The 27370-nt window shown below is 44.1% G+C and overlaps 1 pseudogene; it reads left to right on the top strand.

Moving 5' to 3' along the window:
* Positions 1-54: 54 nt before the first annotated feature.
* On the top strand, positions 55-25594 carry LOC129398229 (putative postmeiotic segregation increased 2-like protein 3; annotated as a pseudogene).
* Positions 25595-27370: the final 1776 nt, after the last annotated feature.

The raw sequence follows: 27370 nt of genomic DNA, 5'->3' as shown, positions 1-27370 counted from the left end.
TGGGGTTCATGGAATCCACTTAGCCCCACACCTCTGGGAATATATCTTAGAAATATTAGTTTGAGCCGGGTGTGGTGGCTCACACCAGTAATCCCAGCTCTTAGGGAGGCAGAGGCAGGAGGATAGCTTGAGCCCAGGAGTTAAGAGACCTGCCTGGAAAATATAGTGAGAAGCTGTTCTCCACAAAAAGGAAAAAAAAAAAAAGAAATATTAGTTTGATATTGGGCATGGTGGCTCATGCCTGTAATCCCAGCAATTTGGGAGCCCACAGTGGGAGGATCACTTGAGTGCAGGAGTTTGAGAGCAACCTGGGCAACATAGCAAGACCCCGTCTACAACAAAATTAACTGGGAATGGTAGCATATGCCTGTAGTCCCAGCTACTTGGGAGGCTGAGTCAGGAGGCTCACTTCAGCCCAGGAGGTTGAGGCTGCAGTGATCACGCCATTGCACTCCACCCTGGGCAACAGAGCAAGACCCTGTCTCTTGAAAAAAAAAAAAGACATTTGTTTGCACTTCTTAAACATGTTCCATCCTCCCTGTACGCTCTCCTGTCCATGGGAATGATCAAATAGAAAGTCCCGAAGTGGGCCAAGGACTGTGGCTCACACCTGTAATCCCAGCAGTTTGGGAGACCGATGCGGGCAGATCACCTGAGGTCGGGAGTTCAAGACCAGCCTAACCAACATGGAGAAACCCCATCTCTACTAAAAATACAAAATTAGCCAAGTGTGGTGACATATGTCTGTAGTCCCAGCTACTCGGGAGGCTGAGGCAGGAGAATCACTTGAACCCAGGAGGCGGAGGTTGTGGTAAGCCGAGATCACGCCACTGCATTCCAGTCTGGGCAACAAGAGCAAAACTCCGTCTCAAAAAAAAAAAAAAAAAAAAGTCCCGAAGTGGTTAACACTGCCATTTAGGCTGGGCATGGTGATTCATGCCTGTAATCCCAGCACTTTGGGAGGCCAAGGCATTTGAGACCAGCCCGGGCAACATGGCAAAACCCTGTCTCTATAAAAAATACACACACAAAAAAAATAGCTGGGCATGGTGGTGTGCACCTGTACCCCCAGCTTCTAGGGAGGGCGAGATGGGAGAATCATGTGAGCCCCTGGAGAGGTCGAGGCTGCGGTAAGCCATGACTGCACTACTGCACTCCAACCTGGATGACAGAGACCGTGTCTAAAAAAACATAATATTTTAAAAAAAAAAAGTCATATAGATCAGGTCTCATAAAATCTGGGGGTTCAGGCTGTGGCTCCTCCCTCTGCACCCTTGCGATGCAAATTAACCTATTACCTTAAAATGAGATGTGACCAATTCTGCTCAGAGACAGAAGCTACTGGTCAAAGGGATTCAGAGCAAACCAGTCACAGCTACCAGAGGATTTACAGAGGGAGCTAACAGAGCCGGGCTGGGCTGCAGAGCGACCTTTCCACAGCACGCTGCAACCTAATACAGTGTGTTAAGCCAGGGGACCTACAGGGGAGACACAGATTGGGAAAGGCTGGGCTTGGTAAGCAGGAGAATTGGTCCAAATGACTCATCACATAAGGAGAGAATGAGGCAGGTAATCAGAAGCTAGCATCTCTAACTAAGGAGATCAAAGAACCAGTGGGATCACCTTGCTCAGTGGGAAGGTGATCTGGATAAATACCAAAGACGGGGACACTTTGCCTGCAGCTGGGCTTTTCTGCTCCCAGTGACAGAATGCCAAAGTGAGCCTGCTCCATTTAAAGCATAGGCCGGGCGCAATGACTCATGCCTGTAATCCCAGCACTTTAGGAGGCCCAAGCAGGTGGATCACTTGAGTCCAAGAATTCAAGACCAGCCTGGGCAACATGAAGAAACCCTATCTCTGCAAAAAATACAAAAAGCTAGCTGGGTGTGGTGGCACATGCCTGTAGTCACAGCTACTTGGGAGACTGAGGCAGGAGGATTGCTTGAGCCCGGGAGGCAGAGGTTGCAGTGAGCTATGATGGTGCCACTGCACACTCCAGCCTGGGCGACAGAGTCAGACATTGTCTCAAAAAAAAAAAAACAAAAAAAACATCTTGAACTGTCCTTTAAAAGCTCTACTAGGCTGGGCACAGTGGCTCATGCCTGTAATCCCAGCACTTTGGGAGGCCAAGGCGGAGGATCACTTGAGGTCAGGAGTTCAAAACCGGCCTGGGCAATGTGGTGAAACCCCATCTCTACTAAAAATACAAAAATTAGCTGGGTGTGGCGACATGCGCCTGTAATCCCAGCTACTCGGGAAGCTGAGGCACAAGAATCGCTTGAACCTGGGAGGCAGAGGTTGCAGCGAGCCAAGATCACGCCACTGCACTCCAACCTGGGCAACAGAGCAAGCCTCCCTCTCAAAAAAATAAAAAATAAAAGGTCTATTCAATTGTGCAGACAAGGGAAAGCAGTTGATTGGCTTTAGGCAAAGGGGTGACATGATGAGATTTGCATTCTGAAAAGACCATTCTGGTTGCAGTATGGAGGACAGAGTGGCGTGGAGCTGGAGTAGACAGGGGAAACCGACAAGGAAGTTATTGTCATAGTCCAGGCAAAGGGTGATGGCATGTGAGACAGGATAGTGGCAGGAGAGACAGGAGAAATGGCAGGCCAGAGAGACACATGGCAGGTAAAATGGACATGGACAGACAGGAGTTGGGTTACATAGAAGGGGGCTAGGGAAGGAGCTTTTAGGGAGGGGTCCTGGGTTTCTGGATTGTGAAATTAGTGGTGCCATCTACCTGGAAGAAGGCCAGGCTCAGCATAGATATTATGATATTATGTTTTGAGCTGAATTGCTTTTTTTTGAGACAGAATCTACACTCCGTTGCCCAGGCTGGAGTACAGTGGCACAATCTCAGCTCACTGCAACCTCCACCTCCAGGGTTCAAGCAATTCTCCTGCCTCAGCCTCCCAAGGAGCTGGGATTACAAGCGCCCGACACCACACCCGGCTAACTTTTTGTATTTTTAGTAGAGACCAGGTTTCACCATGTTGGCCAAGCTGGTTTCGAATTCCTGACCTCAAGTGATCGTCCCACCTCAGCCTCCCAAAGTGCTGGGATCACAGGCGTGAGCCACGGCATCCAGTCTGAATTGCCTTTTTTTTTTTTTTTTTTAAAAAAAAGGCCGGGACAGGAGATTTTGCGCTGTCACACAGGCCGGAGTGCAGTGGCCCAGTCATAACTCACTGCAGCCTCCAGATCCTGGCCTCAAGCAATCATCCTGCCTCTGCCTCCCAAAGTGCTGGAATTATAGGTGTGAGCTACCACACCTGGCCTCAGCTGAGTTGCCTTTGAAACATTCCCATGAAGATGCAAAGTTTAACTCAGAGAAGTCAGAGGTCATGGGAATTGAATCGTACCTAAAGCCATAACAGAAGGAAAGAGTACAAGAAAAGAAAAGGGTCCATAATGGAGCCTTGAGGATTTTCTCTATTTAAAATAACTGAGGCCAGGCACGGTGGCTCACGCCTGTAATCCCAGCACTTCGGAAGGCCGAGGCAGGTGGATCACCTGAGGTCAGGAGTTCAAGACCAGCCTAACATGGAGAAACCACCCCACCCCCCACTAAAAATACAAAATTAGCCGGGTGTGGTGGCGCATGCCTGTAATACCAGCTACTGGGAAGGCTGAGGCAGGAGAATTGCTTGAACCCGGGAGGCAGAGGTTGCTATTAGCCAAGAACGCACCATTGCACTCCAACCTGGGCAACGAGAACGAAACTCTGTCTCAAAATAAATAAATAAATAAATAAATAAAATAACCAACTTTAGGATGGGTGCAGTGGCTCACGCCTGTAATCTCAGCACTTTGGGAGGCCGAGGTGGGCAGATCACCTGAGGTCAGGAGTTCAAGACCAGCCTGGCCAACATGGCGAAACCCCATCTCTACTAAAAATACAAAAATTAGCTGGGCATGGTGGTGGGTGCCTGTAACCCCAGCTACTCGGGAGGCTGAGACAGAAGAAGAACTGCTTCAACCCAGGCGGTGGAGGTTGCAGTGAACTGAGATCGCGCCACTGCACTCCAGCCTGGGTGACAGAGTGAGACTCCATATCAAAAAAATGATAATAATAAAAATAAATAAATAAAAAATAAAATAACCAAGTTTAATGTATTTTTACTACAGTCAGTTTCTTAGTTCATTTGTACTGCTTTAACAGTACCTGAGACCTGGTAATTTAAAAAGAACGGAAGTTGGCCGGGCACAGTGGCTCACACCTATAATCTCAGCACTTTGGGAGGCTCAGGTGAGTGGATCACTTGAGTCCAGGAGTTCAAGACCACTCTGGGCAACATAGGGAGACTCCATCTCTACAAAAAATAATAATAATAAATAGCCAGGTGTGGTGGTGCACACCTGTAGTCCCAGCTACACGGGAGGCTGAGGTGAGTGGATCCAGGTACAGCACTTAAACACTCCTGACAATGAGTGCTGACAAAGAAAAACTGAGCAAAAGTGGAATTCGAGAGAACTCGAATTTAGCCCAGCTAAATTTTGTATTTTTAGTAGAGACAGGGTTTCATCATGTTGGCCAGGATGGTCTCTATCTCTTGACCTCGCGATCCGCCCGCCTCGGCCTCCCAAAGTGCTGGGATTACAGGCGTGAGCCACCGCGCCCGGCTACAAGTTCTTTTTTCTTTTTGTTCCTTGGAAAGCATCGCTGGGCATTTATCCTGTCCTAGGATTTGAGTGAAACTTCTCTTAGCATTTCAGCGCAGTGACCAAGAGACACCCTTTCCTTTCCTTCTCCTTACGGGAAACTCGGTTCTAACCCTGAGGACTTGGGCTCCAGGACCCAGTAAGGCAGCCCTGGACTTGACCCTAAAAGGGAGTAAAGACAAACGTGAAGTTCAGTCCGGTGTTCAGGGCTGCCAAAGCTCATAGCCTGGAGTTTGTTATCCTCTAGGCGGGGTAGAGACGTTTAAAACGGCCCCTAAACTTGTGAGGCGCATAGGCTCATGGGAAATAGAGTCCAGTACTTGTCCTGAGACCAGCAGTGGGCCCTGGGAGGCGGACTTCCGGTGCACTCCTGCGCGTGTGCACCTCTCCCGGCGTGCGTGTTCGGGCATGCGCGCTGCCGCCGCCCTGCCCTCGCTTCCTGTGAGTCTTCAGGTCGCCGCTTGCGACCTGGTTCCTAGGGTTTGGCCTGCAGTGGACGAGCATCGCATAGCCTGCGGGGCTGGACGCTGACCGCCCTGGGCCAGCACCTAGGCGGACGCGGAGCTGTGCAGACCAGGGTTCGCGCGGGCCGGGTGGAGGCTCAAGCGGGGACCCCGGAGCGTGAGCCCCGGAGTCAGCGGCGCTGGGGCCAGAGGGGCCGGGAGGGAGTCGGCTGAGGTGGCGGCGGAGGCGAAGGGGCGGCGGGACCCGGGCCTGGCCCGTATGTGTCCTTGGCGGCCTAGACCAGGTCGTCGCTGTATGATGAGCCCCAGGGAGGCGGATCTGGGCCCCCAGAAGGACACCCGCCTGGATTTGCCCCGTAGGCCCGGCCCGGGCCCCTCGGGAGCAGAACAGCCTTGGTGAGGTGGACAGGAGGGGACCTCGTGAGCAGACACGCGCGCCAGCGACAGCAGCCCCGCCCCGGCCTCTCGGGAGCCGGGGGGCAGAGGCTGCGGAGCCCCAGGAGGGTAAGTCTTGGATTTTCGGGCCCAGAGCGAGAAGGGCCTGGATGAAGTCACCGTGTGTTGGGGACCTTTGAGTGTGGGGCAGGGGGAGGGTCCCGATCGCTTGCAGGAGAGACGTGTGTTTGGGTTCGAGGGCAGGGTCCGGCTGCACCGAACAGGCGCTGCATGGGAAGATCTGGGAGGACGAGGCTTATGGAGGCGTGGAGGGTGTCACCACCCTCAGCTGCGGACGTCGTCTCCACTCCCCCCTAACCCCTAACAGCCCTTCCTCCTCCTCTCCGTGCTCCAGATTTCGACCGCCTCTAAACGTCCCTCAGCACCTCTGTTTTCTCATTTAAGTGTCTGCTGATTCGCCCCTTAGATCTGCCCTGGGAGAATCGTAGTAATGCAGGAACAGTCTGCAGGGATTCTCTGCTGCTGCCTCAGTTGCTAGGGGAAGAGACTGGGCCTTAGCAGGTGGGTGACTTGACCAGGTCACTGGCTTTGTGGATGGAATTACTCATAGTAGAACTCAGGAGTCTTATCTCCCAGGCCAGTGTTCTTTCTCCCGTATCCTAGTTTTCTTAATAGAAGATTATTAGGTGCAGCAATAACCAAGTTCAGTTAGATAATTTAGAAACAAAACCATATTTTATACACATTTCATTTCTGAGAGCTCACATATTCAATTCCTATGGCTTCTTTGATTTTAAGCAGTTTAGAGAGACAATAAGAAAACGCGGGCCGGATGCAGTGGCTCACACCTGTAATCCCAGCACTTTGCGGGCCTAGAGCAGGAGTATCCCTTGAGACCAGGAGTTAGAGACCAGCCTAGGCAACATAGGGAGACCCTGACTCTACAAAAAATACAAAAGCAGCCAGGCATGCTGGGATGCACCTGTGGTCCTAACTACTCAGGAGGCTGAAGTGGGAGGATGGATGGAGCCCAGGAGGTCGAGGCTGCAGAGAGCCGTGAATGCACCACTGCACTCCAGCCTGGGTGGCAGATTGAGACCCTGTCTCAGCAAACAAACCACAAAAATCATGAGCCGTATAATGGGAAATTTTTTTCTTTTTGCACGTTGTACTTGATGGCAGACCATGTTACCCATGAGAGTCTTAGCTCACCTAATTACTATCCGATTATCTTAGAGTTACAAAGTTACAAGTGCATGCTTCCCCTATCACTTTTTTTTTTTTTTTTTTGAGACAGTATCTCTCACCCAGTCTGGAGTGCAACAGCGTGGTCTCCGCTCACTGCAACCTCCACCTCCCAGATTCAAATGATTCTTGTGCCTCAGCCTCCTGAGTAGCTGGGACTACAGGCATGTGACACTATGCCTGGCTAATTTTTTTGCTATTTTTAAGTAGAGACGGGGTTTTGCCATGTTGGCCCGAGGCAGGTGGATCACTTGAGGCCAGAATTCGAGACCAGCCTGGCCAATGTGGTGAAACCCTGTATCACTCTTGTAGGCCCCTCTGAGTGTTTGCAGGCTGAGTGTTCACAGGGTGTTAACCTATTTGAGCTTTCTTTTGTGGTTCGTAATGCAGGAGATTTCTGCCTTTGCAGGCCGGAGCACTCGTGACTTCAGTGACCTGCTTCTGCCCCTCTAGGTCTATCAGCCACAGTCTCTGCATGTTTCCAAGAGCAGCAGAAAATGAACACATTGCAGGTGAGTTTTCCTGCTTGTGTATATGTTCCTCAACTTTATTTTATGGTGCATTTTAAGAGGCTTGTAAGGATTCATACTTTTTTTTTTTTTTTTTGAGATGCAGTCTTGCTCTATTGCCCAGCCTGCAGTGCAGTGGCATGATCTTGCTTCACTGCCACCTCCACCTCCTGGGTTCAAGCGATTCTCCTGTCTCAGCCTCCAGAGTAGCTGGGATTACAGGCATGCGCCACCATGCCCAGCTAATTTTTTTTTTTTTTTGAGACGGAGTCTCACTCTGTTGCCCAGGCTGGAGTGCAGTGGCGTGATCTTGGCTCACTGCAAGCTCCGCCTCCTGGGTTCACACCATTCTCCTGCCTCAGCCTCCTGAGCAGCTGGGACTATAGGCGCCCGCCACCGCGCCTGGCTAATTTTTTTTTTTTTTTGTAGTTTTAGTAGAGACGGGGTTTCATCGTGGTCTTGATCTGCTGACCTCGTGATCCACCCGCCTCGGCCTCCCAAAGTGCTGGGATTACAGGCGTGAGCCACCGTGCGCAGCCAATTTTTTGTATTTTTAGAAGAGACAGGGTTTCACCGTGTTGGCCAGGCTGGTCTCAAACTCCTGACCTCAGGTGATCCTCCCACCTCAGCCTCCCAAAGTGCTGGGATTACAGGCATGAGCCACCACGCCCAGCCAGGATTCATACTTTAAAATGGGAATGTGGAAATAGACATTATCCTGTAAAATATAGTTAGTGTGGCAGATCAGCACCAAAAATGATTTGTGAAGCTTGTATGTATGGGTAGTATATTTTAAGGCTGTTGAAATTGAGCCGCATCCAGGACTGATATTCTTGGCAGTCATCACAAAAGGAAAATGCCATCTGTATTAGTCCATTCTCACACTGCTATAGAGAAATAACCAAGACTGGGTAATTTATAAAGAAAAGAGGTTTAATTGGCTCACACCTGCAGGCTCTATCATGGGAAGCATGGCTGGGGAGGCCTCAGGAAACTTACAGTCATGGTGGAAGGTGAAGGAAAAGCGGGTACATCTTCATCACCAGAGGAGAAGGAAGAAGGAGGGGGAGGCGCTACACACTTTTAAACAACCACATCTTGTGATAACTCACTCAGTATCAGCACCAAAAGGGAAATTGTCCCCATGATCCAATCACCTCCCACCAGGTCCCACCTCCAACATTGGGGATTACAATTGAATATGAGATTTGGGAGGCGACACAAACTGAAACCATATCACCATCCATGACATGATTTGCATTGATTATAAGGAGAAACCAATTTTGTTACTTGTGGATTTAAAAGATTTTCTAGGACTTGGAAAAATTTCTTCATTCAAGTTGATATAATTGTGGATAGCTTTCCTAATAACAACCATTAAATTACTGTAACTTATGGCTTATTCTTGGTGCTTATGTAAGCAGAGGGCCTGCTGCCCAAGGAGAACTTGGTGCGTATAATTTTTCCAGGGACAGAAATATTGTGATCCAAGTAAACAGAATTCTGTTTTTACTGTTGAGTCCTAGATCATGGGGGGAATGAATGACATGATCATCCTTCAGATATTTGTTCGTCTTTTTGTTTGGGTTGCACAGCAAACAATACAAACAGTTACTCTCTTGTGAAGATTTCCTCATTTCTGTTTCTCATTTCAGTTCTCAGTGTTTTCGTTTTGTCCTTTTCACTTTGCTGAGTCAGTCAGTAAAGATGACCAGTGATTTAATTGCAGTCAAATCCAGCGGGCATTTCCTAGCCCCTTCCTCACAGGACCCTTTGTCTGCCTTTGACATCCGTTACTTCCAAACTGATATTTTCTCCATGGAGTCTCTCTTTTCTTGGCTCTTAAAAAGATTCATCTGTAAGTATTTCTGTTTGTCTTTAAATGGTGAAGTCTTTTGTTTTGTTTCTTTTTTTCTTTTTTTGAGATAGGGTCTTGCTGTGTCATCCAGGCTGGAGTGTAGACGTGATCAAAACTCACTGCAGCCTCAATCTCCTGGGCTCATGCGATCCTCCTGCCTCAGCCTTCCACGTAGCTGGGACTACAGATGCACGCTGCCACACCTGGCTAGTTTTTTTTGTATTTTAGTAGAGACTGGCTTTCACCGTGTCACACAGGCTGGTGTCGAACTCCTGAGCTCAGGCAGTCTGCCTGCCTCGGCCTCCCAAAGTGCTAGGATTACAGGCGTGAGCCACGGCTCCTGGCCTAGAGATGTATTCTCACTGTATTGCTCAGGCTGGTCTCAAACTCCTGGCCTCAAGCGATCCTTTCACTTTGGCCTCCCAAAGTGCTAGGATTACAGGTGTAAGCCACCACACATGGCCAATAAAGAATTTTTTTAAAGGGGCTAGGAATAACCCATAATACTGTCTTCCTTAATACACGTGGCAGTTGCGTTAAATCTTTTAATAGTTCCCATAGTATGTCTCCTGCGTGCTCATTGTTTTGAAGAAACTGTGTTGGTTATCCTCAGTTTGGATTGTGTTACCCTTGTTTCACCTTAGCAAATTTTTAAAAAATATCTCATATGCCTTGTAAAATTGGTAGTTTGATCTAGAAGTCTAATCAAGTTTATGTTCAGTTCTTTTCACACAACTATACCATACGTGGCATTTGTCTACTTCTGGAGGCACGTGTTACCTTCTTTGTTTTTGTGAAGTTAAGAACTATTGACTGTTGATTATTGCTGTGATTTACTAGTTCATTAGGGGAGGCAAAATGGTGATCTGCTAATTCTACCATTTATTCTTTATTTACTAGCCAAAATACGTTTCTTTTCTTTTCTTTTTTTGGAGACAGAGTCTCACTCTGTCGCCCAGGCTGGCGCATTTATGGCTCACTGCAGCCTCAAACTCCTGTGCTCAAGTGATCCTCCCACTTCAGCCTCCCAAGTAGCTGGGAGTGTAGTCATGTGCCACAATGCCCAGCTGATTTTTTAAGTTTTAGTAGAGACAGGTTTCTCTGTGTTGCCCAGGCTGGTCTTGAACTGGGCTCAAGTGATCCTCTTCTTTGACCTCCCAGTGTTGGGATAATAGGCATGAGCCACCACAGCTGGCCTAGAATACTTTTCTAAAGATAAATTTCTATTCTCTATTTGTTTATGTAATTCATGCAGGAAAGACAGTTTCTATAATATTGAGTAGGCTTCTAAGCAGGAAGGTTTTTTTGTTTTGTTACCATTATGAGCTCATGGGTTTAAACAGATAGTAAATATTTCAGTACATAGAAGTTGTGATTCTTTTTGAAAATTAAGTGGTTCCATCTTTGGCCAGACGGAATCCCTTTAAGTTGGTTTCTGAGTCCTTTTGAAATATATTTGATATATTTGATAGCAAATGTATAATATATATTTGATAGCATTATTTTCTATTCAGCATTTTATTTTGAAATCATTTCAAATTTTCAGAAAAATTGCAAGGATTTTACAAAGAAATCCCAGATACTTCCTTTTGTTCAGACACTTCATTCTTAACATTTTCCCACATTAATCATTTATATGCGTATATACATATGTGTGTATATATATTTTCTGAACTATTTGAGAGTGGGTATGTCATGCCTCTTTACCCTATAAAGTTTTAGATTATATCTCATAAAATCAAGAACATTCTGTTAAATATCCATAGCACAGTAATTGAATTCAGGAAATTTATCATTTATTTAATACTTTTATCTGTAGTTCATTTTCCAGTTTGGCCAATTTCCCAGTAATTTCCCTTATAGCAATTTTTAATTTTTGGTAGAAGATTCAGTCTAGGACTGTTAATTGCCTTTAGTTTTCATGCTTTTTAAAGTCTGTTTAATATGGATTTGTTCCTCAGTGCCATTATAATATTTGAAGAATACAGGCCAGTGATTTTATAGAAGTCTTTAAATTTAGGTTTCCCTGATCTTTCTTTATGATTAGATTTAGACTGAATTTTTGTCTGGAATACTACATGGAACCTCTTAAATTTATGGCTCATAATAGGATCTGTCTTGGGAAAATTCTGTGCATGCCTGAGAAGATGGCTTGTTCTGCTGTGGTTGGGTGGAGTGTTTGATAAATGTTAATGAGATCAAGTTGGTTGGTTGTGTTGTTCAGGTGTACTATATCCTTGTTGATTGTGTGCCCACTTGTATCAATTGTGGGGGAGAGGGGATTGAAATCTGCTGCAGTTGTGGTTCTGTTTCTCTTTGCAATTTTACCAATTTTTGCTTCATGTGTTATATTAGACACATAAATGTTCAAGGTTATGTCCTGTTGATTAATTAACCACTTTGTAAAATGGCCTTCCTTATCCCTGCTAATATTCCAGGCTGTGAAATTTACTTTTTTATTTATGAAGCATTCTTTTGAGTAATGCATGCATGCTATATCTTATTCCATCCTTTTACTTTTAACCTATTTGCATCTTTATATCTAAAGTATTATTTCTTGTAGGCAGCAAGATTTGGATCTTGCTTGTATTCATCAGTCTATTTCTGTCTCATAATTGGGGATGTATAGACCATTTACATGTAATGTGATTATTGATAAAACGAGTTAGGTTATAGTCCATTGTCTTTGCTTTCTTTTAGTCTCATCTTCTTTGTTTCTTTTTAAAATGTCTCTGTTTGTCTTCCTTCCTTTTGATTAGTTGAGAATTTTTTATGATTCTACTTTATATCTTTTGTTGGGTTTTTGGCTATCACACTGTTATTATTTTAGTGAGTTAGAATTTATAGTATGCAGCCTTAGCCTTAATTATCATAGTTTATTCTTAAGTAATATACCATTTTTCTTAGAGTAAGAGAAGCTTACAATAGGACACTTCCATTTCTCTCCTCTTGGTCTTTACACTGTTGTTCATTTCATTTTTACAGGTGGTATCAGTGCCACACACTATCTATTACGTTGTTGTTAATTAAACAGTATTTATTTATTTATTTATTTTGAGACAGAGTCTCACTCTGTCCCCCAGGCTGGAGTGCAGGGGTGCGATCTTGGCTCACTGCAACCTCTACCTCCTGGGTTCAAGTGATTCTCCTGCCTCAGCCTCCCGGGTAGCTGGGATTACAGACACCTACCACCACGTCCGGCTAATTTTTGTATTTTTAGTAGAGATGAGGTTTCGCCATGTTGGCCAGGCTGGTTTCGAACTCCTGACCTCAGGTGACCTGTCCGCCTCAGCCTCCCAAAGTGCTGGGATAACAGGTGTGAGCCACCACACTTGGCCCAGGTATCTTTTAAAGAGATTTAAGTAATGAGAGAAAATACACAGTTACCATTTCTGGTACTCTTCATTCCTTTATGTAAAGCTAAATTTTTATTTTCTGTCATTTTACTTCTGCCTGAAGGACTTTCTTTAACATTTCTTCTAGTTGGTGATGAATTCTTGTAGGTCTGCAAATGTCTTCATTGTGTCTTTGCTTTTAAAGGTGTTTTTGCTGGATTTTTCTCCACAGTGCTTTAAATATGTTTCTCTGTTGTCTTCCTACTTACATTTTTTTCTAAGAGAAATCTGATCTCATACTCATGTTTGTTCCCCTATATATAACATGTCTTTTTTTCTTCCCCCCTTATTGTTTTAAACTTTTTATCACTAGTTTTGGACAATTTGATTGCAATATGTCATGGTATCTTTTTTTCATGTTTCTGTTTTGGGGATCATTGAACTTCTTGGATCTTGGGTTTATGGTGTCATCACTTGGGGAACATTTTTATCATTATTTCTTCAAGTACCCACCACCTCCCCTCCATTGATTCTTGTTGCCTGTATATTAGGCCACTTGAAATTTTCCCACAACATACTGTTGCTCTTTATTTGCTTTTAATTCTTTTTTCTCTGTTTCATTTTATGTAACTTCTGTTGCTGTCTTTATATTCACTAATCTCTTTTTTCCACGATGCTGTTCATCTTGTCCAGTATAATTTTCATCTCAGATATTGTACTATCTGTAGAAGGTTAGCATGGGTCTTTTTCACATCTTGCCTGTCTCAATTTTTTTGAACATTTGAAATAGAACGATGAACTCTCTCAGTGCTCTGTGCCAGTTGTGAACTCTGTGTCAATTCTGGGCCAGTTTTGTTGGACTGATTGTTTTCCTTCTGGGTTGTAGTTTCCTGCCCATTTTCCCGACTCGCAGCTCTTTCTCCTCACATCTGCCTCTGTTCTTCCCTGCTCCGTGGCCTGGAGTCACTCAAGGCAGAAGTTGATTGGTTCACCTTGTTTATTTCCCATCACTCATAGATAACTCTACTGCCTGATAATCAGTGCCTTGAAAACCATTGCTTCAGCCCAGGCGTGGTGGCTCATACCTGTAATCACAGCACTTTGGGAGGCCAAGGCAGGTGAATCATGAGGTCAGGAGTTCAAGACCAGCCTGGCCAACATGGTGAAACCCCGTCTCTACTAAAAATACAAAAATTAGCCGGGCGTGCTGGTGCATGCTTGTAATCCCAGCTACTTGGGAGGCTGAGGCAGGAGAATCGCTGGAACTCGGGAGACGGAGGTTGCAGTGAGCCAAGATTGTGCCATTGCACTCCAGCCTGGAAGACAAGAGCGAGACTTTGTCTCATAAAAAACAAAAACAAAAACAAAAACAAACAAACCATTGCTTCATATATGTTCTCCATTTTATTTTTCTTTCTGTTTTTGATTTTGTTGTTGTTCTTTGGTGTGTGCTGTTTCAGGTTGGAGGGTATATGCAGTACCTGTTAGTTTATCACACCTGAGGGCAGAAGTCCTCATGTCTCTCTCTCTCTATTTTTTCTAATATATATATTTTTTTCTTTGTAGAGACAGGGTCTTGCTATGTTGCCAAGGCTGGTCTCAAGCTCCTGGCCTCAAGCAGTCCTTCTGGCTCAGCTTTCCAGAGTGCTGAGATTACAGGCATGAGCCACCACACCTGGCCTGGGTCCAGTTTTATCCATGTCCAAATGTTTTTTTTCCCTGAGCTGTTTTTGATTTTCTTCCACCTCATATGAACTGTAGTGTCGGCTTATCTAGTTCCAGGAAAAAGCTTTTTGGTATTTTTATTGGGATTGCATATTTATAAAGTAATTTAGGGTAACTGATATCTTTGTATTATTACGTTGACCTTAATAATACAGTTAATTATTTTTTTTTTTTTGATTTTTAGTAGAGATGGGGTTTCACCATGTTGACCAGGCTGGTCTTAAACTCCTGACCTCAGGTGATCTGCCCACCTCAGCCTCCCAAAGTGTTGGGATTACAGGCGTGAGCCACCGTGCCCGAGCACTTTTTTTTTTTTTTTTTTTGAGATGGAGTCTCACTTGTCGCCCAGGCTGGAGTGCAGTGGCACAATCTCAGCTCACTGCAAACTCCGCCTCCTGGGTTCACATTATTCTCCTGCCTCAGCTTCCCGAGTAGCTGGGACTACAGGCACCCGCGGCCATGCCCGGCTAATGTTTTGTATTTTTAGTAGAGATGGGGTTTCTCCATGTTAGCCAGGATGGTCTCGATCTCCTGACCTCGTGATCCGCCCGCCTTGGCCTCTCAAAGTGCTGGGATTACAGGCGTGAGCCACCGCGCCTGGCCGCCCGAGCACTTTTACTTTTCCTAAGTTATATTCCTCTAATTGTTTTCTCTTCTCTAGTTGTAGATAATGAGCATTTTATTAATACCTTGTTCTTGATCTTAGTGGGAAGGTATGTAGTTTTTCCCTGTTAAGTAAAATCCTGACTTTTGGACCAAGAAGACTGAGGCATAAGAGTTTATGTGTGTCCGTGTATGTGCACGTGCATGTGTGTGTGTGTGTATACACACAAACTATATATTTGCTTGTGTGTAATTGAAATACATATGTCACATATATATCATATGTACTACTGCGTATTAGGGTGTAATATTTATATGTGTATATATACATAATATTGATGTTGATGAAGCATCCATCAGTTTCTGTTTTCTTTAGTTTGTTTTTTTAAATCAGGTTTTTCTGTCAAGCTTTTTCAAGTATCTTCATGGATACAAGAAGTTTATTCTTCTTTGCTGTGTTATAGTGGCCTATCATATTAATAGATTTCCAAATATTAAACTAGTCTATATTATTGGAATAAGTCCTATTTGTCTGTTGTATATTATGTTTTTAATCTGGTACTGGATTTTGTTTGGTTATGTTTCATTATGGGTATCTGTATTGATATAAGTGGTATTGTATTGGCATGTAATTTTATGTTATTTATTGGCTGATCTGTCTTCTAACCCCTCCACCTCCTTGCCTTCTGGACTAACTTAACCTAGAAGGTTATTACTCTCTCTCGGTGATTTTATCAGCTCCTGTGGCCTGCCTGTGGATAAGCTTGGATGTTCTGCTTTAGTTTCTCAGCCCACCAGCCTAGCAGCTCTGCCTCTGCTATCTCTTGGGATCTACATGGTCCTAGGTATATCACTGGGTTTGAACCCCTTGTTGATATCTTCTTTATAAATAACAGGATAATGCAACATGCTTACTGGGCACTTCCTTTTTCTAAACTACAAGTTTGGGCGGGGTATGCTGGCCCAAGACTGTAATCCCAACACTTTGGAAGGCCAAGGCAGGTGGATTGCTGGAGCCCAGGAGTTTTGCATTTTTCTTTTTTTTTTCTTGAGACAAGGTCTCGCTCTGTTGCCTAGGCTGGAGTGCAGTGTTGCATTCACAGCTCACTGAAGCCTTGACCTCCCAGGCTCAAGCCATCCTCCTGCCTTAGCCTCCCAGGTAGCTGGAACTACAGGCATGTGCCATGATGCCCAGCCAATTTTTAAAACAATTTTTATTTTTAGTAGAGATGAGGTTCTTACTATGTTGCCCAACCTGGTCTCGAACTCCTGAGCTCAAATGATCCTCTCATCTCGGCCTCCCAAAGTGCTAGGACTATAGGCATGAGCCACCATGCCCAGCCCCAACCTCTTAAAAATTGAAGCTGCTTCATGTTTGCCATTGGTACTTTTACACCTCATCATGTTCTTCTTCCCCTTCATCCCATAGAATACACAATTCATCTTTAAGGACTTCAAGTTAACTGAGTCTGTGAAGCCTAATCTGATGGCATAAAGTTAAAATAATTTGATCCTCTTTTGTTAAATCATTCTGCACCTTGTCTGCATTACTCTAAAAGCAGCTTTGGGCATTCATTCATTTAACGAATATTTATTGCTGTGAGATTGAGATGTTTGAGATAAAACTCAGCCATGCAGATAGCCAGAGGCCACTGGCTATGAGAATAAAAAAGACAAAAGAACAAGGAGCTGAAACTAGGTGAGAGCCCCAGAGCAGTGAGTTAGGAAGAAGAAGACCAGGAACTGAGTGGTGGGCACTCCAACATGAAGAGGTCCCGGAGAAGGGGAGGGCCTGGCAGCGAAGAAGACTAAAAGAAGTGACAAGGAGTAAAATGCTTGTGTTTGTTTACATGTTTATCTCCTTATTAGGTTGTCTGCTTTCTGAGAGCAGGCATGGTGTTTCACTCATCTCATATCCCCAAAACTCAGTTCAGTTGCAAAATAGGAGTTCAGTTGTGTTTTGGGTTTTTATTTTTGTGGGGTAATATATATTTTATATATATATATCCCCAAAGGATGTATGTTTCCTGTATGATTTCCAATATGATTTCCCTTCCATAATCTGTAACATAAAATAAGGTATACAATGTTCATGGTTAACTTTACGAGTGAACTTTGTAAAATGATAACCCCCTATCCCTTTTCCATTCCAATTCTGATCATGTTGCCATTACAGGGGCCAGTGTCATTCAAAGATGTGGCTGTGGATTTCACCCAGGAGGAGTGGCAGCAACTGGACCCTGATGAGAAGATAGCATACGGGGATGTGATGTTGGAGAACTACAGCCATCTAGTTTCTGTGGGTGAGGATAGCTTGCTTTCTGAATGCTCTCAGTTGAATGGGGTTTTATCCTTGAGTTTGAAGAAATAAGTGATGACACCATTTAATTCCTTGTGGGCACTAGCTGGAGTGTTTATATTATTCTTCATTGAAAGGTTCTAACTTTGATAAGGTAAAAAAATGGAGCACTTCTGTTATGCAGCTTATGAGGTGGCAACATCTTGTACTTTGGAGATTCTGAAGCCAAGCAGCTTGCCCAAGTCCTTCTTCTTTTCCCATTAATAGGGTATGATTATCACCAAGCCAAACATCATCATGGAGTGGAGGTGAAGGAAGTGGAGCAGGGAGAGGAGCCGTGGATAATGGAAGGTGAATTTCCATGTCAACATAGTCCAGGTAAGTTAGTAGATTATCACATGTTAAAAAACACTCATCCCAGACCTTTGGGAGTAACTAAAGAGTTGTTTATATGTACTCGGTACCCTCAGTAACACCTCCCAACCCCCAAATATCACTTTCCTTCCCACACACATACCACATACATGAACTCTTTTGTTGATTTTACATTTGATTTACATTGGTAGGGATTTTTTCATTCTAACCTGTACTGGGGACCCAGTCACTTCCTCTTTCTCCAGCATTATCGGTCACTTATTTACTCCCTCGCCATTAGAGAATTGTTGTGAGTTTTTTGTTTGTTTGTTTGTTTGTTTGTTTTTTGGAGACAGAGTCTTGTTCTGTCACCCAGGCTGGTGTGCACTGGTATGATCTCGCTCACTGCAACCACTATCTCTCAGGTTCAAGCGATTCTCCTTCCTCAGCCTCCTGAGTAGCTGGGTTTATAGGCGCCCCCCATGATGCCTGCCTAATTTTTTGTATTTTTAGTAGAGACAGGGTTTCACCATGTTGGCCAGGATGGTCTCCAACTCCTGACCTCAAGTGATCCGCCTGCCTCTGCCTCCCAAAGTGCTGGGATTACAGGCATGAGCCACCCCACCAGGCCATGCTTTCAGTTTTCAAGAGAGAAGACACCATTGTTGCCAAAGATTTTGGTAATTTGAGAGATACAATGTATGTTTTCTCCATGTGGATCCTAGATAGTAAGGATCTGTTGAATTTGAAGTGTCTATCCAGAAGTATTTTGGGTACATATTTAAGGATTGTAAAACAGTGTTTCTATTTCTGGATATAATAAATGTATTTGTTAATATAATAAATGAACAGATTAGACCCATAAACTATTTACAGTGTTGAGTCATTTCCCACAGTTAAAATCAGGATGAAAATATATAGCTGAATACTTGCTTTGTTTCTTGTACCATTTCTTTAGTACAGAACCTGCTAAGGCCATCAAACCTATTGATCGGAAGTCAGTCCATCAGATTTGCTCTGGGCCAGTGGTACTGAGTCTAAGCACTGCAGTGAAGGAGTTAGTAGAAAACAGTCTGGATGCTGGTGCCACTAATATTGGTAAGTTTGGGAGAGTTTTAAGCCACAAGAAATGATTAGTGTGTGTTGTTGTAGTCAAGAAACATTTGTTATTGAAATAAGACTATCAAGTGTTGATGTAGTAATAAATTATTATTTTTAAGTTAAAGTTAGCACCTATTATGTGCCTAGTACTTAGCTAGGTAGTAATAATACTAACAACAGCTTTTATTGTGTTCTTATGGTGTGCCAGGCAGGCGTTATGCTAAGAATTGCACAGAAATATCTCATTTAATTTGCAGAATAGCTGGGCGTGGTGTTTCACGCCTGTAATCCTAGCCCTTTGAGAGGCCAAGGTGGGGGGATTGCTTGAGGCCAGAGTTCAAGACCAACCTGGCCAACATGGTGAGACCTCATCTCTATTAAAAAAATAAAGCAGGCCGGGTGTGGTGGCTCACACCTGTAATCCCAGCACTTTGGGAGGCCAAGGTGGGTGGATACCTGAGGTCAGCAGTTTGAGACCAGCCTGTCCAAAATGGTGAAACTCTGTCTCTACTAAAAATATAAAAATTAGCCAGACCTGGTGGCAGAAGCCTGTAATCCCAGCTACTTGGGAGGCTGAGGCATGAGAATGGCTTGAACCCGGGAGGCAGAGGTTGCAGTGAGCCGAGATCGTGCCACTGCACACCAGCCTGGGACAGAGCAAGACTCTGTCTCAATAAAAATAAAATAGGCATGGAGTAGTGGCTCACATCTATAATCCCAGCACTTTGGGAGGCAGAGCAGGGCTGATCATTTGAGGTCAGGAGTTCAAGACCAGCCTAACCAACATGGTAAAACCCTGTCTCTACTAAAAATACAAAAATTAGCCAGATGTGATGGTGCATGGCTGTAATCTCAGCTCCTCGGGAGGCTGAGGGAGGAGAATTGCTTGAACCTCGGAGGTGGAGGTTGCAGTGAGCCAAGATCAGATCATGCCACTGCATTCCAGCTTTGGTGACAAGAGCAAAACTCCATCTCAAAAAAAAAAAAACAAGAAAAAAAATAACAAAATAACAAAATAAAATAAACCTAAAAAATTATTAATCAGCTGAGTAACTTTATGAGATAGAACTTATTATCTTCATTTTACAGATGAGGAAATTAAGGAACAGGAAATTTCCTTTTTTTGGGATTATAAAGCTAATAAAATAGGATCCAGGAAGTCTGATTCCAGAACCAGTTGTCTTTTTTTTTTTTTTTTTTTTTTGAAATGGAGTTTCGCTCTTCTTGCCCAGGCTATAGTGCAATGGCACGATCTCGGCTCACCGCAACCTCCGCCTCCCGGGTTCAAGCAATTCTGCCTCAGCCTTACGAGCAGCTGGGATTACAGGCATGCACCACCACACCTGGCTAATTTTGTATTTTTAGTAGAGACAGGGTTTCTCCACGTTGGTCAGGCTAGTCTGGAACTCCTGACCTCAGGTGATCTGCTCACTTTGGCCTCCCAAAGTGCTGGGATTACAGGAATGAACAACCGTGCCTGCCCCTCTTTCTCCTTACTGGGTATGTTAAAATTATTTCTTTCAAAAGAAAAGGCTGGTCAAAGTGCAACGGTGTTAACCACTAATTGATCACAACCAGTTACAGATTTTTTTGTTCCTTCTCCACTCCAACTGCTTCATTTGACTAGCCTATGGACAAAAAAAAAAAAAAAAAAAAAGAGGAAAGAAAAAGCTAAACTATTTAATCTGGGCTAGTAAATGGCCAGAAAGGGCTTTATAAAAATGAAATATACAAAATGATACTCGTACTTTTAACTAAAGGTATAGTTATGACTCTTCAATTTGCATATGTTATAAATAATATCAATATAAAAGCTTATAGCATGGGTCCAATTTTTTTTTTTTTTTTTTTTTTTTCTTTTTGAGACGGAGTCTCACTGTCTCCCAGGCTGGAGTGCAGTGGCGCGATCTCAGCTCACTGCAAGCTCCGCCCTCCGGGTTCATGCCATTCTAGCATGGGTCCATTTTTAATAAATACATAAATATTTAAACTTTCTAGATCTAAAGCTTAAGGACTATGGAGTGGATCTCATTGAAGTTTCAGACAATGGATGTGGGGTAGAAGAAGAAAACTTTGAAGGCTTAAGTAAGTTGACTTTTTCTAATTCTATTATAAAATAATTGGGCCACATGTCTCAGAATTTTGAGTAACACTGTCTTGGGAAACACAAAAACAGTTTTTTCAGCCAGTTACTAGATATCATGTATATCCGTTGTTTTAGCACTTGAGGTATCTTAGTCCTTACTTTACAGTCTCTTTCAGCTCTGAAACATCACACATGTTAGATTCAAGAGTTTGCCGACCTAACTGAGGTTGAAACTTTCGGCTTTCAGGGGGAAGCTCTGAGCTCACTGTGTGCACTGAGGTGATACAATGTTTTTATCCATTCACTTGACCCCTTAGAAAAACCTCTCAGAAAGTTAATTGGAATCGTTATTATTTACAGTTTTCTATCTCGGTATCTCAGCTTCTAGCTTCTGAATTCTGTTTTGTCTCACTGCCAATCTAAGTCCTAGTACTTCTGAAATGTGGGAAATAAATGAATGAAATGAAGCAAATAGTATTGTTAAAAAAAATGGTTACCCTTATTAGAACAGTAACTTCTCAATTTTAACATAACATATAGGTAATAAATGACAGTTACCATTGCTTTTCATCATCAAATTTTAGGGAAACATTTCACCAAAGCACTATTTAATTATAGCACAGATACTAAATTTTTATAATTATATTTAAATATATATACACATATAGATGTGTGTATATATGTACATATATATGTGTGTATATATATACATATAGATATGTGTATATATATACATATATGTGTGTATATATACATATATGTGTGTATATATATACATATATGTGTGTGTATATATACGTGTGTGTATATATATACACATATGTGTGTGTATATATGTATGTGTGTGTGTGTGTATATATATATATATATATATTTTTTTTTTAGACAGAGTCTCACTCTGTCACCCAGGCTGGAGTGCAGTGGCACAGTCTCAGCTCACTGCAATCTCTGCCTCCCAGGTTCAAGTGATTCTCGTGCCTCAGCCTCCTGAAGAGCTGGGACTATAGCGTGCACCACCACTCCTGGCTAATTTTTGTATTTTTAGTAGAGATGGGGTTTTGCCATGTTGCCCAGGCTGGTCTGGAACTCCAGGCCTCAAGTGATCTGCGCTCCTCGGCCTCCCAAAGTGCTGGAATTACAGGCATGAGCCACTGCACCCTGCCCTACATATACATTTTAATTATAATATCTCTTGGATTCTTTAAAAATTTAAAAAATTTTTTTAATTCTTTAAAAAATTCTTTAAAACAATTTTATTTGAAGAGTAATAACAAAACAAATCTCTATTTGTGAATAAATAAACCTTGAGATCATTTATGGTTTTACAATTCAACCTGAAAAATGAAATCAAAGCTTTTATCAAAACAAAGTATGTTTAGTGCTCTCTGTCTCACTGTCTTTTAGGTGCCAAACCTTAGATTTTATGATGACTCCTCAACCGTTTAGATCTTGGTTATCTCAGAGGGATCATCAGCTTTTTAACAAAGTTTTGAGAGAAAAGCAAGTGAAGAAAAGCATAGTCAATGCTCAACATCACGGGTCTCTCACTGAGCACACCACGCCTGGTATTCTCTCACAGCGATGTCACCATTTCTACCTGCCACGCATCGGTGAAGGTTGGGACTCGACTGGTGTTTGATCACGATGGGAAAATCATCCAGAAAACCCCCTACTCCCACCCCAGAGGGACCACAGTCAGCGTGAAGCAGTTATTTTCTACACTACCTGTGCGCCATAAGGAATTTCAAAGGAATATTAAGAAGGTACAGTAAATTAATCTTGGTTTTCAAGAGTATTGGTTAATGCACATGAGCAAAAGATTTACTAAAGATGTTTATTCTTCAGTTGATTCTCTTGCCATAATCTATTGAGAAATGCTTTATTTGCATTTCTCGTTAAAGACTTAACATTAAAGACTTAACTTTAGGGTGATTTACTTTTTTCTTTTCATCACATAGTGTTTATTAGGACTGGGCAACATAGTGAGACTCTGTTTCTATGAAAAATTAAAAAAAAAATTGACTGGGCATGGTGGCATCCACCTGTAGTTCCAGCTACTTGGGAAGCTGAAGTGGGAGATTCACTTGAGCCCAGAAACTTGAGGCTGCAGTGAGCTATGATTGCGCCACTGTATTTCAGACTGGGAGACAGAGTAAGACACTGTCTGGAAAAATATATATAAATATATGTATATTTTTTTTATTTTTAATTTTTATCTTTTTTTGAGATGGAGTCTCACTTTGGCGCCCTGGCTGGAGTGCAGTGGCACGATCTCGATTCACTGCAACCTCCACCTCCCGAGTTTAAGCGATTCACCTGCCTCAGCCTTCTGAATAGCTGGGATTACAGGCGCGCACCACCACACCTGGCTCATTTTTGTATTTTTAGCAGAGACGGGGTTTCACCGTGTGGTCCAGGCTGGCCAGGCTGGTCTCGAATTCCTGACCTCAGGTGATCCGCCCACCTCGGCCTCTCAAAGTGCTGGGATTATAGGCGTGAGCCACCATGCCTGCCTTATGTACTTATATTTTAATGAGACTGTTTCTCTTGGTTTTCTGATAAATGAGTTACTGGAACCCTTATGAATCTGAATGCAAAAGAAACAGCTAAATGTTATGTAATTGTTGTGTTTAAAAACCAGATTATAAAACTATCTGTATTATATGATTACGGTTTTATAAAAACAAAACAACGGCCTAAATGTGTATAGTATAAAGGCTGGAAGAGTCAGCACTTTCATGTTCTCAGCGGTTATCCTTGGATGTGAGATCTCATGCACTTTTTGCTCTCTTCTTTGTGCCTTTCCATTTTGTATGTGTATTTTTTACAATCTAAAAAGTTACTTAAACATATGCAGCTAAAAACTTTTTTTACTCGTAAAGCATTTGGTGCTAATTTTAACTGTTCTGTTTTTAGACAGAGTCTTCTCACTCTGTCGGCCAGGCTGGAGTGCAGTGGTGTGATCTTGGCTCACTGCAACCTCTACCTCCTGGGTTCAAGTGATTCTCCTGCCTCAGTCTCCCAAGTAGCTGGGATTATAGGTATGTGTCACCATGACCAGCTAATTTTTGTATTTTTAGTAGAGATAGGGTTTCACCATGCTGGCCAGGCTGGTCTTGCACCCCTGACCTCAAGTGATCTGCCTGCCTCAGCCTCCCAAAGTGCTGGGATTACAGGCATGAGCCACCACGCGTGGCCTTTTTTTTAAAGCTTTTTTGTAACTCAGCTAGCAAGAACGCAGGAAGAAATACTCAAATCTCCCTTACCCAGCTGGGGGCTATGTCAGGTTTTATAAGCATAGGGTAATGAGTTGTGATTTGATTGGATCTTGCAATAAAGTAATGCTGGGAGGTGTGATCTGACTGGATCCTGCCATGGGGTGACAGCAAAACTCAATCTGATTGGATCCTGGCTCCTGCCATGGAGTGTCCAGTTCTTAAATCAGTCTCAGCTCTTCAGGCCGAGCTTTTAGTTTCCACTCCGTGGTTGCATGCTTGGTTACCCTGGGCATGCACAGGGTACATGCCCTTCAACCTGTGGGTCCATGGCAATTGAAAAACAACTGACAACCTCATTACATAAAAGTTGAACTGAGCCGGGTGCAGTGACTCACGCCTGTAATCCCAGCACTTTGGGAGGCCAAGGCAGGTGGAGGTCAGGACTTCAAGACCAGCCTGGCCAAAATGGTAAAACCCCGTCTCTACTAAACATATAAATATTAGCCAGGTGTGGTGGTGCACCCTTATAATCCCAGCTATCTGGAGGCTGAGGCAGCAGAATCACTTGAACCTAGGAGGTGGAGGTTGCAGTGAGCTGAGTTCATACCATTGCACTCCAGCCTGGGTGACAAGAGTGAAACTCCGTCAAAAAAAAAAAAAAAAAAGTTGAACCAGATTTGGTCTGATGCAGTTACAGATCTACAAACCTCACCCCCACCCTCCTGCCAACACCTTCCACTCCTCATTCTTGAGGGATTAGGGATGGAGGTCATGCTTCTGCTTCGACTTCATGCTGAGCAGGGCACTGAGTCCCCTAAAGTGAAAGGAATGAAACTCTTGGGCTTCTGAGTTCAAATGAGTTCTGGGGTCACCCGGAGTAGCTTGAAAGGCTGGTATTGTTGTAATACAAGCTGAAGGTGGAAGTGTTGGAGCCTGGAGGACAAACAGCTCACCATCCATTTAAATAAATAGGACCAAAAAGTAACAGAACAGTGGCCACGAGGGGCCCCAACAGAGGAAGAAACCAGGTGAGGTGCGGTATAGTGGACTCGACTGCCTTCTAAATCTCAGTTGTTGGCCGGGTGCAGTGGCTCACGCCTGTAATTCCAGCAAAAGAAAAGCCGAGGCAGGGTGATCACGAGGTCAGGAGTTCAAGACCAGCCTGGCAAACATGGTGAAGCCCTGTCTCTACTAAAAATACAAAAATTAGCTAGGCATGGTGGCATGTGCTGTAGTCCCAGCTACTCGGGAGGCTGAGGCAGGAGAATCGCTTGAACCCGGGAGGCGGAGGTTGCAGTGAGCCGAGATTGTGCCACTGCACTCCAGCCTAGGTAACAGAGCAGGACTCCATCTCAGTCAATCAATCAATCAATCAATCTCAGCGGTTGAACTACCCTTGACATGGTTCAGCTCTGTATCCACACCCAAATCTCATGTCAAATTGTAATTCCCAGTGTTGTGGGAGGGAGCTGGTGGGAGGTGATTGGCTCATGGGGGCCGACTTCCCCCTTGCCGTTCTCGTGATATTGAGTGAGCGCTTGTGGGATCTGGTTGTTTAAAAGCGTGCAGCCCTCCCACTTCACTCTCTCTGTCTCTCCTGCTCCAACATGGCCAGACGTGCCTGCTTCCCCTTCGCCTTCTGCCGTGATTGTCAGTTTCCTGAGGCCTCCCCAGCCATGCTTCCTGTACAGCCTGCAGAACTGTGAGTCAATTAAACCTCTTTTCTTCATAAATTACCCAGTTTCTCATAGTTCTTTATAGCAGTGTGAAAACAGACTAATGGCCCTTCTGGTTGAAGGAATGCAGCCATTCTGCTTGTTTGACTATGTCCTTTCTATTCATCTGTATTTCCTGGGAGGTGTTTATCCAAGTGCAATAGGAGGTATTGGTGACCGCACAGTCCCCTCAGTGTTCTGCTAGTAAATAGTTGAAGGTTGATCATTGATCTCCTGCGTTTTCAGTCTGGCATGGAAAAGCCCCCGTGCAACTGGTAAAGATATCAATAAGCACCAGGAGGTATCTAAATCCACCAGGAGCCATAGGCATCACGTCGACGTCCATTTACCAGTCTTCCCTGGCAAGATTCTTCTGAATTGTGCTGCCTTGACCAAAAGAGGTATGGGAGGGGCTGGGCGCAGTGGCTTGTGCCTGTAATCCCAACATTTTGGGAAACCAATTCAGGTGGATCATTAGAGGTCAGGGGTTGAAGACCATCCTGGCCAACATGGTGACATCCCATCTCTACTAAAAATACAATAAGTTAGCTGCGTTTGGTGTTGGGTGTCTGTAATCCCAGCTACTCGAGAGGCTGAGGCAGGATAATCGCTTGAACCTGGGAGGAGGAGGTTGCAGTGAGCTGAGATCGTGCCATTGCACTCCAGCGTGGGCAGCAAGAGTGAAACGTCGTCTCAAAAAATAAAACAAAAGTCCGGGCGTGATGGCTCACACCTGTAATCCCAGCACTTTGGGAGGCCAAGACGGGTGGATCACGAGGTCAGGAGTTCAAGACCAGCCTGGCCTAGATGGTGAAACCCTGTCTCTACTAAAAATACAAATATTAGCTGGGCATGGTGGCATGCACCTGTAATCTCAGCTACTCAGAAGTCTGATGCAGGAGAATTGCTAAAACCCAGGAGGGAGAGGTTACATTGAGCCGAGATTGCACCACTGCACTCTAGCCTGGGCGACAGAGCAAGACTCCGTCTCGAAAGAAAGAAAGAGAAAGGAAATTCCCCAGGGAAGTACCTCGGCTTATTTCATAAACAGGTACTGAAGGAAGCAGAGGCATGTGGAGGACTTCCCCAACTCATGCAGCTATTTGGGCCGTGGCACCTGAAATTTATTATTTCAGAGTCACCCCTTTGATGACCTTGGCAGTGAACTGCAGTCATCTGTTTAGGCCTCTCCATGGCCCACGTCAATGCCGGTATTTCTGTTTGTTGCACATTTGATTTCCTTGTTGTTGGCATTTAGAAGGTCCCCTGTTTCCCAGATCACACCATGGGCATGGACCACATAGATTGCATCTTGTGAGTCTGTAGAAATGGTCAAGGCCTTGTCCTCTCTTAGGTCCAGAGGTCAGGTTAATGCAGATTTTCCCGGCCATCTGTGCTGAAGTCCCTGTGGGGAGGCTCCTGGCTGGTTTCCTGTAGGTAGACAGCTACACGTCCTGCCCTTCATTGGCTTCTTTTCATGAAGCTCCTGCCATCTACAAAACATGTCTCCCTTCTTGAATCACATCTCTGTTATTGAAACTCTAGAAGTCGACCGGGCATGGTGGCTATGCCTATAATCCCAGCATTTTGGGACTGCAAGGCAGGTGGATCACCTGAGGTCAGGAGTTCAAGACCAGCCTGGCCAACATGGCGAAACCCCGTCTCTAATACAAATACAAAAATTAGCCAAGCATGGTGGCCACTGTACTCCAGCCTGGGAGACAGAGCAAGACTCCGTCTCAAAAAAAAAAAAAAGAGAAAGAAAGTATCATGCTTTTCTGCATTCTGTGAATTGTT

This window comes from Pan paniscus, chromosome 6 (assembly GCF_029289425.2).
Source record: "Pan paniscus chromosome 6, NHGRI_mPanPan1-v2.0_pri, whole genome shotgun sequence".
In the NCBI taxonomy this organism is placed as follows: domain Eukaryota; kingdom Metazoa; phylum Chordata; class Mammalia; order Primates; family Hominidae; genus Pan; species Pan paniscus.
The sequence above is the reverse complement of the archived record's forward strand: the minus strand, read 5'-3'. Positions and strand labels throughout refer to the sequence as shown.